This window comes from Salvelinus namaycush, chromosome 41 (genome assembly GCF_016432855.1).
Source record: "Salvelinus namaycush isolate Seneca chromosome 41, SaNama_1.0, whole genome shotgun sequence".
Lineage (NCBI taxonomy): Eukaryota > Metazoa > Chordata > Actinopteri > Salmoniformes > Salmonidae > Salvelinus > Salvelinus namaycush.
Genome location: NC_052347.1, coordinates 2,013,752 through 2,024,750, shown reverse-complemented (window position 1 = coordinate 2,024,750; position 10,999 = coordinate 2,013,752). Strand labels below are relative to the sequence as shown.

The window sequence follows — 10,999 nt, the reverse complement described above, 5'->3', positions numbered from 1 at the left end:
TCAGTTCACTGAGCACACCAACGGCCAGGCCATTCCTTCCCTCATCATCAGTGTCTCCCTCCTCCGTCCTTAGTCAGCTGTTCAGACTCTGCATCTGCCCTTCCACAAGTCTTCCCCCTCTCCAACCCCAAACAGTCCCATCAGGCCTCTCCCCCATCTATCTCTCTCTCTCTCTCTCTCTCTCTCTCTCTCTCTTGCTCTCTCTTTCTCTCCATTGGGAGTTGTGGGCAACTAAGTTAAGAGAGGAAGATAGTTTAAACATCTTTAAAAAGACCCCTTCCTCCATACTCCATACTTGAGTAATGTCCTGCTTCTCTAATTGTAGCTAAGCCACAGCCCCTCCATACCCGACAAAAATACTGAGAGGGAAATAATACTTATTACCCACCTAAGTCCTTAACCCGACATGTCACAACTGATGTGCTAAATAGTTAAGCGTTGACTGGGACCTGAGTATTGATAATATTGGCCATTATGAGAGAGATAACCCTGTTGATGTCTTAGTAGCCATGTAGATGACTGTCTAGATGAATTCCATGCCACAGGTTCTTCAAGGAAGTCTTGTGAAGTTCTATCCTTAAGACTGTCTGTTTACCCTTACATAGAATGTGATCCTGGCTCATGTGGGCTAAGCCAACCCCCCTGTCTCAGTGGGGACCCCCGAGCTGGGTATATAACTCTTCTAGAGATGGTCCTCTCTCAGCCTCCACCTCGACACACACACACTCTCGCTTACACACTCCCCCGTCCAGGACAATGGCCCCCAAGAAGCCCGAGCCGAAGAAGGAGGCGGCAAAATTGAAGCCACCAGCTCTGGAGCCAGAGAAGGAGCCCGAATTTGACCGCAAAAGCATTGCGGCGAGTGTCCGACTCGTAGAAATAGAATGCATGTTGTAATTCTATGGTCTAACCTCTCTGTGAGTCTTTGCTGTCATCTCCTCTCATCCTCCTGTGTTTGTAGTAGAACTTATGGCGGTAAGTATGAGAGAAGAGGATACTGTCCTTAGTTGACGAGTTAGTGCTGTGTTAGTTGTACAGGGATGTCTGTCAAAAGTTGAGGAATTTGCCTAGTGAAAAAACCCATTGTTGTATTAGTTGGCAAAGTTCTATTGGCAACATTTATTGGCGTGGCTATCCTCTGCAAAGGATTTCACATTTTCAGCGATGTAATAACCTTTCAGGTTAGTTATGTTCAGATCATTAAACCGTCTCTGCTTTGTACAGCATTACATGGGCTTGCTCCTACTTATCTCTCCGATTTGGTCCTGCCGTACATACCTACACGTACGACACGGTCACAAGACGCAGGCCTTCTGACTGTCCCTAGAATTTCTAAGCAAACAGCTGGAGGCTTTCTCATATAGAGCTCCATTATTATGGAATGGTCTGCCTACCCATGTGAGAGACGCAGATGCAGACTCGGTCTCAACCTTTAACATTTACATTTAAGTCATTTAGCAGACGCTCTTATCCAGAGCGACTTACAAATTGGTGCATTCACCTTATGATATCCAGTGGAACACCCACTTTTGTAGGTCCTATGATTGAGTGTAGTCTGGCCCAGGAGTGTGAAGGTGAACGGAAAGGCTCTGGAGCAACGAACCGCCCTTGCTGTCTCTGCCTGGCCGGCTCCCCTCTCTCCAGTGGGATTCTCTGCCTCTAACCCTATTATGGAGGCTTACTGGTGTTCTTCCATCCCGTCCCTAGAAGGGGTGCGTCACTTGAGTGGGTTGAGTCACTGACGTGATCTTCCTGTCCAGGTTTGGCGCCCCCTCGGGTTGTGCCGTGGGGGAGATACTCGTGGGCAATACTTGGCCTTGTCTCAGGGTAGTAAGTTGGTGGTTGAAGATATCATTCTAGTGGTGTGGGGGCTGTGCTTTGGCAAAGTGGATGGGGTTATATCCTGCCTGGTTGGCCCTGTCCGGGGGTATCATCGGACGGGGCCACAGTGTCTCCTGACCCCTCCTGTCTCAACCTCCAGTATTTGTGCTGCAATAGTTTGTGTCGGGGGGCTAGGGTCAGTCTGTTATATCTGGAGTATTTATCATGCCTCAGTACTACCTGGCCTGATGACGCCTTGCTGTCCCCAGTCCACCTGGTCGTGCTGCTGCTCCAGTTTCAACTGTTCTACCTGCGGCTATGGAACACTGACCTGTTCACTGGACGTTCTATCTTGTCCCGGACCTGCTGTTTTCGACTCTCTCTCTCTACCGCACATGCTGACTCTAACTTTGAATGATCGGCTATAAAAAGCCAACTGACATTTACTTCTGAGGTGCTGACTTGCTGCACCCTCGACAACCACTGTGATTATTATTATTTGACCCTGCTGGTCATCTATGAACTTTTGAACATCTTGGCCATATACTGTTATAATCTCCACCCGGCACAGCCAGAAGAGGACTGGCCACCCCTCAGAGCCTGGTTCCTCTCTAGGTTTCTTCCTATGTTCCTGCCTTTCTAGGGAGCTTTTCCTAGCCACAGTGTTTCTACATCTGCATTGCTTGCTGTTTGGGGTTTTAAGCTGGGTTTCTGTATAGCACTTTGCGACATCGGCTGATGTAGAAAGGGCTTTATAAATACATTTGAAATTGGATTGATTGTTGAAGATAACATCTGAATGAAGTTATGTAGGAGGTAAATCAAAGTATATTATAAGCGTTCCTAATCAAATTCATATTTTTTTCATTTTCTGTTCCTTTGGCCTTGGCAACTGGCATTCACTGTACGATCAAAGACTGTTGACGTAGCAGCACACATCCAACAAAACTTTCCAGACACAAATTCCTTCACAGTAGAATTGCTAAATGTGCTTACAATGATGAGCTGGGCAAAATCAGTAGCAATATTCCCACTATTGAAGTGTTATTCTTTTCTATTTCAGATTGTGTTCACTGCAGACCAAATTGACGGTAAAATTGACAGTAAATCTTTTGATGTCAATTTTACTATCTGTTATGGTTAAAGTTTTTTGGATGACCTGACCTGTTGATGGCTTGCTAGTGTAACGGCTTTCTTCCATAGGTGAAGGAGAGGACCAAAGTGCAGCGCGGCTAGTGTTCAACATGTTTAATAAAAGAACAAGTGAAACACTACAAACAACATACAAAATAACAAATGTGCAAAACCGATACAGACCTATCTGGTGCAGAACACAAACACAGAGACAGGTAACAAACACCCACAAAATCCCAACACAAAACAAGCCTCCTATATATGATTCTCAATCAGGGACAACGATTACCATCTGCCTCTGATTGAGAACCATATTAGGCTGGACATAGAAACAGACAAACTAGACACACAACATAGAATTCCCACCCAGCTCACGTCCTGACCAACTAAACACATACAAAACAACAGAAAACAGGTCAGGAACGTGACAGAACCCCCCCCTCAAGGTGCGAACTCCGGGCGCACCCCTAAAACTCAAGGGGAGGGTCTGGGTGGGCATCTGTCCGCGGTGGCGGCTCCGGCGCAGGACGAGGACACCACTCCACCACTGTCTTTGTCCCCCTCCTTAGCGTCCTTTGAGTGGCGACCCTCGCCCACGACCTTGGCCTAAGAATCCTCCCCAAGGCCCCCACATGATTTAGGAGGTAGCTCAGGACAGAGAGGTAGCTCAGGACAGAGAGGTAGCTCAGGACAGAGAGGTAGCTCAGGACAGAGAGGTAACTCCGGACTAATGGCAGCTCCGGACTGAGTGGCAGCTCCGGACTGAGTGGCAGCTCCGGACTGAGTGGCAGCTCCGGACTGAGTGGCAGCTCCGGACTGAGTGGCAGCTCCGGACTGGGTGGCAGCTCCGGACTGGGTGGCAGCTCCGGACTGGGTGGCAGCTCCGGACTGGGTGGCAGCTCCGGACTGAATGACCGCTCCGGACTGGAGGGCAGCTCATGACTGTAGGGCAGCTCATGACTGTAGGGCAGCTCATGACTGTAGGGCAGCTCATGACTGTAGGGCAGCTCATGACTGTAGGGCAGCTCATGACTGTAGGACAGCTCATGACTGTAGGACAGCTCATGACTGTAGGACAGCTCATGACTGTAGGGCAGCTCTGGCAGCTCCTGACTGGCTGGTGGCTCTGGCAGCTCCTGACCGGCTGGCGTCTCTGGCAGCTCCTGACTGGCTGGCGTCTCTGGCAGCTCCTGACTGGCTGGCGTCTCTGGCAGCTCCTGACTGGCTGGCGTCTCTGGCAGCTCCTGACTGGCTGGCGTCTCTGGCAGCTCCTGACTGACGGACGGCTCTAGCGGCTCCTGACTGACGGACGGCTCTAATGGCTCGGGACAGACGGGCGGCTCTAATGGCTCGTGGCAGACGGATGACTCAGATGGCGCTGGGCAGACAGACGGCTCAGATGGCGCTAGGCAGACAGATGGCTCAGACGGCGCTGGGCAGACGGATGGCTCAGATGGCGCTGGGCAGACGGATGGCTCAGACGGTGCTGGGCAGACGGATGACTCAGACGGCGCTGGGCAGACGGATGGCTCAGACGGCGCTGGGCAGACGAGCAGTGCAGGCGGCGTTGGGCAGACGGGCAGTTCAGGCACCGCTGGGCAGACGGCAGACTCTGGCCGGCTGAGACGCACTATAGGCCTGATGCGTGGTGCCGGAACTGGAGGTACCGGGCTGAGGGCACGCACCTCAGGGCGAGTGCGGGGAGGAGGAACAGGGCTCTGGAGATGCACTGGAAGCCTGGTGCGTGGTGTAGGCACTGGTGGTACTGGGCTGGGGCGGGAAGGTGGTGCCGGATATACCGGACCGTGAAGGAGGACACGCGCTCTTGAGCACCGAGCCTCTCCAACCTTACCAGGTTGAATGGTCCCCGTAGCCCTGCCAGTGCGGCGAGGTGGAATAGCCCGCACTGGGCTATGCAGGCGAACCGGGGACACCACCTGTAAGGCTGGTGCCATGTACGCCGGCCCGAGGAGACGTACTGGAGGCCAGATATGTTGGGCCGGCTTCATGGCACCCGGCTCGATGCCCAACCTAGCCCTACCAGTGCGGCAAGGTGGAATAGCCCGCACTGGGCTAAGCACGCGTACTGGGGACACCGTGCGCTTTACCGCATAACACGGTGTCTGACCAGTACGACGCCCTCTCACTCCACGGTAAGCCCGGGGAGTTGGCTCAGGTATCCAACCCGGCTTCGCCACACTCCCCTTTATCCCCCCCCCAGGAAATTTTTGGGTGAGCCTCTCGGGCTTCCAGCCTCTCTTACGTGCTGCCTCCTCAATCCACCGCTCCTGGGCTGTGGCTGCCTCCTTCTCCTCCCGAGAGCGGCGATTCTCTCCAACCTTTGCCCAGGGTCCTTTTCCGTTCATGATTTCCTCCCATGACCATTCCTCCTGGTACCGCTGCTGCTGTTGCTGCTGCCCGTTGCCACGCTGCTTGGTCCGGGTTTGGTGGGTGTTTCTGTAACGGCTTTCTTCCATAGGTGAAGGAGAGGACCAAAGTGCAGCGCGGCTAGTGTTCAACATGTTTAATAAAAGAACAAGTGAAACACTACAAACAACATACAAAATAACAAATGTGCAAAACCGATACAGACCTATCTGGTGCAGAACACAAACACAGAGACAGGTAACAAACACCCACAAAATCCCAACACAAAACAAGCCTCCTATATATGATTCTCAATCAGGGACAACGATTACCATCTGCCTCTGATTGAGAACCATATTAGGCTGGACATAGAAACAGACAAACTAGACACACAACATAGAATTCCCACCCAGCTCACGTCCTGACCAACTAAACACATACAAAACAACAGAAAACAGGTCAGGAACGTGACAGCTAGTTTCCCCAGCTAACCCTAATGATCTGTGTGCTTCCCCAGAGTTCAAAGAGACCTTCATGTTTTTCGACAGGACCACCAAAATCGAGATGAAGATCTCTTACGCCCAGTGTGGTGACGTGATGAGGGCGTTGGCCAGAACCCCTCCAACGAAGAGGTCATGAGTCCTAGGGAAACCCAAGCCACAGGGTCAGTGGGCACACCAGTATTCATTAGACATTTTTTTTCACCTTTATTTAACTAGGTAGGCTAGTTGAGAACACGTTCTCATTTACAACCGCACATGGAATAAACAAACGTACAGTAAATAACACTATAGAAAAAGTCTATATACAGTGTGTGCAAATGGCCTGAGGAGGTAAGGCAATAAATAGGCCATAGTGTAACGGCAGTCTAGCTCTTCCTCCTCCTCGGACGAGGAGAGGCGAGAAGGATCGGAGGACCAATGTGCAGCGTGGTAAGTTTCCATGATTTAATAACACGAAAACAAGACACTATACAAAATAACAAACAAACTAACCGTCACAGTCCCGTTTGGCACAAACACTGACACAGGAAACAACCACCCACAAATCCCCAACACAAAACAAGCCACCTATATATGATTCTCAATCAGGGACAACGATTGACAGCTGCCTCTGATTGAGAACCATATTAGGCCGAACACAGAAACAGACAAACTAGACACACAACATAGAATGCCCACCCAGCTCACGTCCTGACCAACACTAAAACAAGCAAAACACATAAGCACTATGGTCAGGACGTGACACATAGTAGCAAAGTAATTACAGTTCAGCAAATTAACACTGGAGTGATAGATGTGCAGATGATGATGTGCAAGTAGAAATAATGGTGTGCAAAAGAGCAAAAAAGTAAATAAAAACAATATGGGGATGAGGTAGGTAGATTGGATGGGCTATTTACAGATGGGCTGTGTACAGCTGCAGTGATCGGTTAGCTGCTCAGATAGCTGATGTTTAAGGTTAGTGAGGGAGATATAAGTCTCCAACTTCAGCGATTTTTTGCAATTCGTTCTAGTCATTGGCAGCAGAGAACTGTAAGGAAAGGCGGCCAAAGGAGGTGTTGGCTTTGGGGATGACCAGTGAGATATACCTGCTGGAGCACATGCTACAGGTGGGTGTTGTTATGGTGACCAGTGAGATGAGATAAGGCGGAGCTTTAACTAGCAAAGACTTAAAGATGACCTGGAGCCAGTGGGTCTGGCGACGAATATGTAGCGAGGGCCAGCCGACGAGAGCATACAGGTCGCAGTGGTGGGTGGTATATGGGGCTTTGGTGACAAAACGGATGTCACTGTTATATACTGCATCCAGTTTGCTGAGTAGAGTGTTGGAGGCTATTTTGTAAATGACATCGCCGAAGTCGAGGATCGGTAGGATAGTCAGCTTTACGAGGATATGTTTGCCGGGTATGTTTGGCGGCCAGTTCTACATTGTATAGTAGAAGTGGTCACTGGTTACATGTTCACACAGACAAAGAGATCACTCATTTGCTCTGCAAGTGTATCCATCAGGAGCAACATTTTAACTGATGGCATCACAGTTTGTAGACATATCTGCCTTTGGACAATGACTCCAGCCTTTGAACATGTGCATGGCCACACCATTGCTTAAGTCGCCATCTTTCTCCTACTTTCCGTTATCTCTTTATTCACCTTGAGCTCTGTGGAGGCTTGTATGTTGATGGGTTGGGTTGGTTTCATCGAAAGTAACTCCTTCCCTTGCTCACTGTGCCACTATAGAAATGAACACCAAGCTGATTGGCTTTGAGACCTTCCTACCAATGTTCCAGCACATCTCCAAGTCCAAAAACCGGGGTACCTTTGAGGACTTTGTGGAAGGACTGCTTGTCTTTGACAAGGAGGGCAACGGCACCGTCATGGGCTCCGAGTTGCGTCACGCACTCGCAACTCTTGGTTAGTACCCATGTTTTTTGTAGCTATAATCTCATGTTTATGATGTGATTATAGATGTGTAATGTATGTTCTATGAAGTTAATGTGAAACCCCTAAGGGTATCTGAAAGGAGTATTGGTTTGGGGTTTGTCTTCCCTTATGGAAAAACCACATGATTTCACATGTAACATTTTATTTCACATGTGAAATTTTACATGATCACATAACCTTTCACATGTGGATTTAGATTTTCACATGTGAATATTCTTCACATGAGATTTCACAGGGGATGCCCTGCAAACAAAAATCAGTCGTTAGGATGTCCCGGGAAAGTCACACATTGTTTTTGACTTACATATTTGGCACACTTTTGCATACATTATTATAATAATTATTTATACAGTAATTATTATTCAACATGTCCTCACCTGGGATTTGAACTCACAACCTCTTGGTTCACAGCATTCAGATCTTCTTGCTAAGCCACCATTTCTGTGTCGATGACTGACTCCACCTGTATTCCTACACTTTGGACTTCAAAGTAAATCTCAGCTCATGTTAAAAATACACTCAAGAAAAACTATTATATTTATCATAGTGATTGAGGAGTAACATTAAAACACAATAATATGTTGCACCAACATTAGACTTTACAGAAAACCCTCTAATTGCTGAACTTCTGAGCATGTTATAGACTTTGTGGTGAAAAAGATCAGCATAACCTAAATCCAGAGGTTCTGAGTTCAAATCCCAGGTGGGGTCATATTGAAAAGTCAGTACAAAGTAATCATGACAAATGGTTTCATATTGTCATTGGTTAAAGACTTTTAAACTATTTTAGCTGAACAGCGTACCACTTACAGTACCTTAAGACCCCCGCACCACTTAATTACTTCCTTTACAAAAAACATGTGTGAAATAGCTGTTTTCACATGTTGAGCTAAAATGTTCACATATGAAAGCAAAAGAGACACAAGGTAAGGTCAGTTGTTCACATGTATTAAATGTAGAGATTTTCACATTTGAAAAATTTCACATTTGAAAAACTTTCACATGTGAAAATCTAACTCTCACATGTGGAATTGAATTTTCACACGAGAAAAACATTTCACATGTGAAAATCTAATTTGCAGTTTTACATGTAGTTTCATATGTTGAAATGTTGCATCCTCGTGTTGTCACATTTATTTTACATGAGATTATGTTTTCACATGTGCTGAAATGTTTTCACGTGTAGTTTTACGTTATCACATTTTTTCTTTTACATGTTGTCACATTATCACATAAGTACACGTGATCACATGTAATTATGTGAGATCACATGTGAAACATTCTCTCAACCAGCTTCATGATGTAGTCACCTGGAATGCATTTCAATTAACAGGTGTACCTTCTTAAAAGTTAATTTGTGGAATTGATTTCCTTCTTAATGCGTTTGAGCCAATCAGTTGTGTTGTAACAAGGTAAGGGTGGTATACAGAAGATATCCCTATTATTTAAAATACCAAGTCCATTTTATGGCAAGAACAGCTCAAATAAGCAAAGAGAAATGACAGTCCATCATTGCTTTAAGACATGAAGGTCAGTCAATCTGGAAAATTTCAAGAATTTTTAAAGTTTCTTCAAGTGCAGTCACAAAAAACATCAAGCGCTATGATGAAACTGGCTCTCATGAGGACCGCCACAGGAAAGGAAGACCCAGAGTTACCTCTGCTGCAGAGGATAAGTTCATTAGAGTTACCAGCCTCAGAAATTGCAGCCCAAACAAATGCTTCACATTTTCAAGTAACACATCTCAACATCAACTGTTCAGAGGAGACTGTGTGAATCAGGCCTTCGTGGTTGAATTGCTGCAAAGAAACCACTACTAAAGGACACCAATAATAAGAAGCAATGGATATTAGACCGGTGGAAATCTGTCCTTTGGCCTGATGAGTCCAAATTTGAGATTTTTGGTTCCAACTGCTGTGTCTTTGTGAAACACAGAGTAGGTGAATGGATGATCTCCACATGTGTGGTTCCCACCGTGAATCATGGAGGAGGAGGTGTGATGGTGTGAGGATGCTTTGCTGGTGACACTGTCTGTGATATATTTAGAATTCAAGGCACACTTAACCAGCATGGCTTCTACACCATCCCATCTGGTTTGAGCTTTGTGGGACTATCATTTGTTTTTCAACAGGACAATGACCCAACACACCTCCAGGCTGTGTATGGGCTATTTGACCAAGAAGGAGAGTGGTGGAGTGCTGCGTCAGATGACCTGGCCTCCACAATCACCCGACCTCAACCCAATTGAGATGGTTTGGGAAAAGTTGGACTGTGGAGTGAAGAAAAAGCAGCCAACAGGTGCTCAGCATATGTGGGAACTCCTTCAAGACTGTTTGAAAAGCATTCCAGGTGCAGCTGGTTGAGAGAATGCCAAGCGTGTGCAAAGCTGTCATCAAGGAAAAGGGTGGCTACTTTGAAGAATCTAAAATCGTTGTTTAACACTTTTTTGGTTACTACATGATTCCATATGTGTTATTTTATAATTTTGATGTCTTCACTATTATTCTACAATGTAGAAAATAGTAAAAAATAAAGAAAACCTTCAATGAGTAGGTGTGTCCAAACTTTTGACTGGTACTGTATGATCACTTGAAATTAGTGTTTTTTTCCCCAAAAGGGTTGTGTCTGAGGATTGTTTAACACCATTTGAAATGTCTCACACCCCTCTGTTACACCTACAGGAGAGAAGATGACAGAGAAAGAGGTCGAGGTAGTGATGGAAGGACAACAGGACGGCAATGGCTGCATTAACTAAGAAGGTGCGGCAATAGACTACTTTATGCAGTGTGCTGTGGGCATCTATTGTTAATACAATTTCTGTTTCTATCGCTCTATTTCAGCCTTTGTGAAACACATCATGGCTGGCTGAATGATCAAGTGAGTACAGCGTTTTAACTGTAAAGTGCATGACCTTTTTGCCTGCACCCTGAGTCCTGCATCAAAATGTTCAAACTGATGTTAATGACAGGTGTCTCTCTCTGTTGCAGAATTCAAGATGTCGCTGACCTGAATCTTTCTTTTGTTCCTCGCCTCTTTTGTTCAAATCTTTGTCCTCAATGTGTGCGACTGATTCTGTCCATGTGTGTGTGAGTGGATGTGTGTGTCACAACGGTTTTCGACAATGAAAATAAATGTTCAGTGTCAAACATCTAGGTCCAAAGCTATGTTAATCTTTATTTCCATGGTGTGGTTGCGTGACTGTTGCAAAGTGGCAATATTGAGAGATGGTAACT

At 46.6% G+C, this 10,999-nt stretch overlaps 1 pseudogene; it reads left to right on the top strand.

The window, feature by feature from the left end:
* Positions 1–756: 756 nt before the first annotated feature.
* LOC120034410 lies at positions 757–10,635 on the top strand (annotated as a pseudogene).
* The last annotated feature ends 364 nt before the right edge of the window (positions 10,636–10,999 follow it).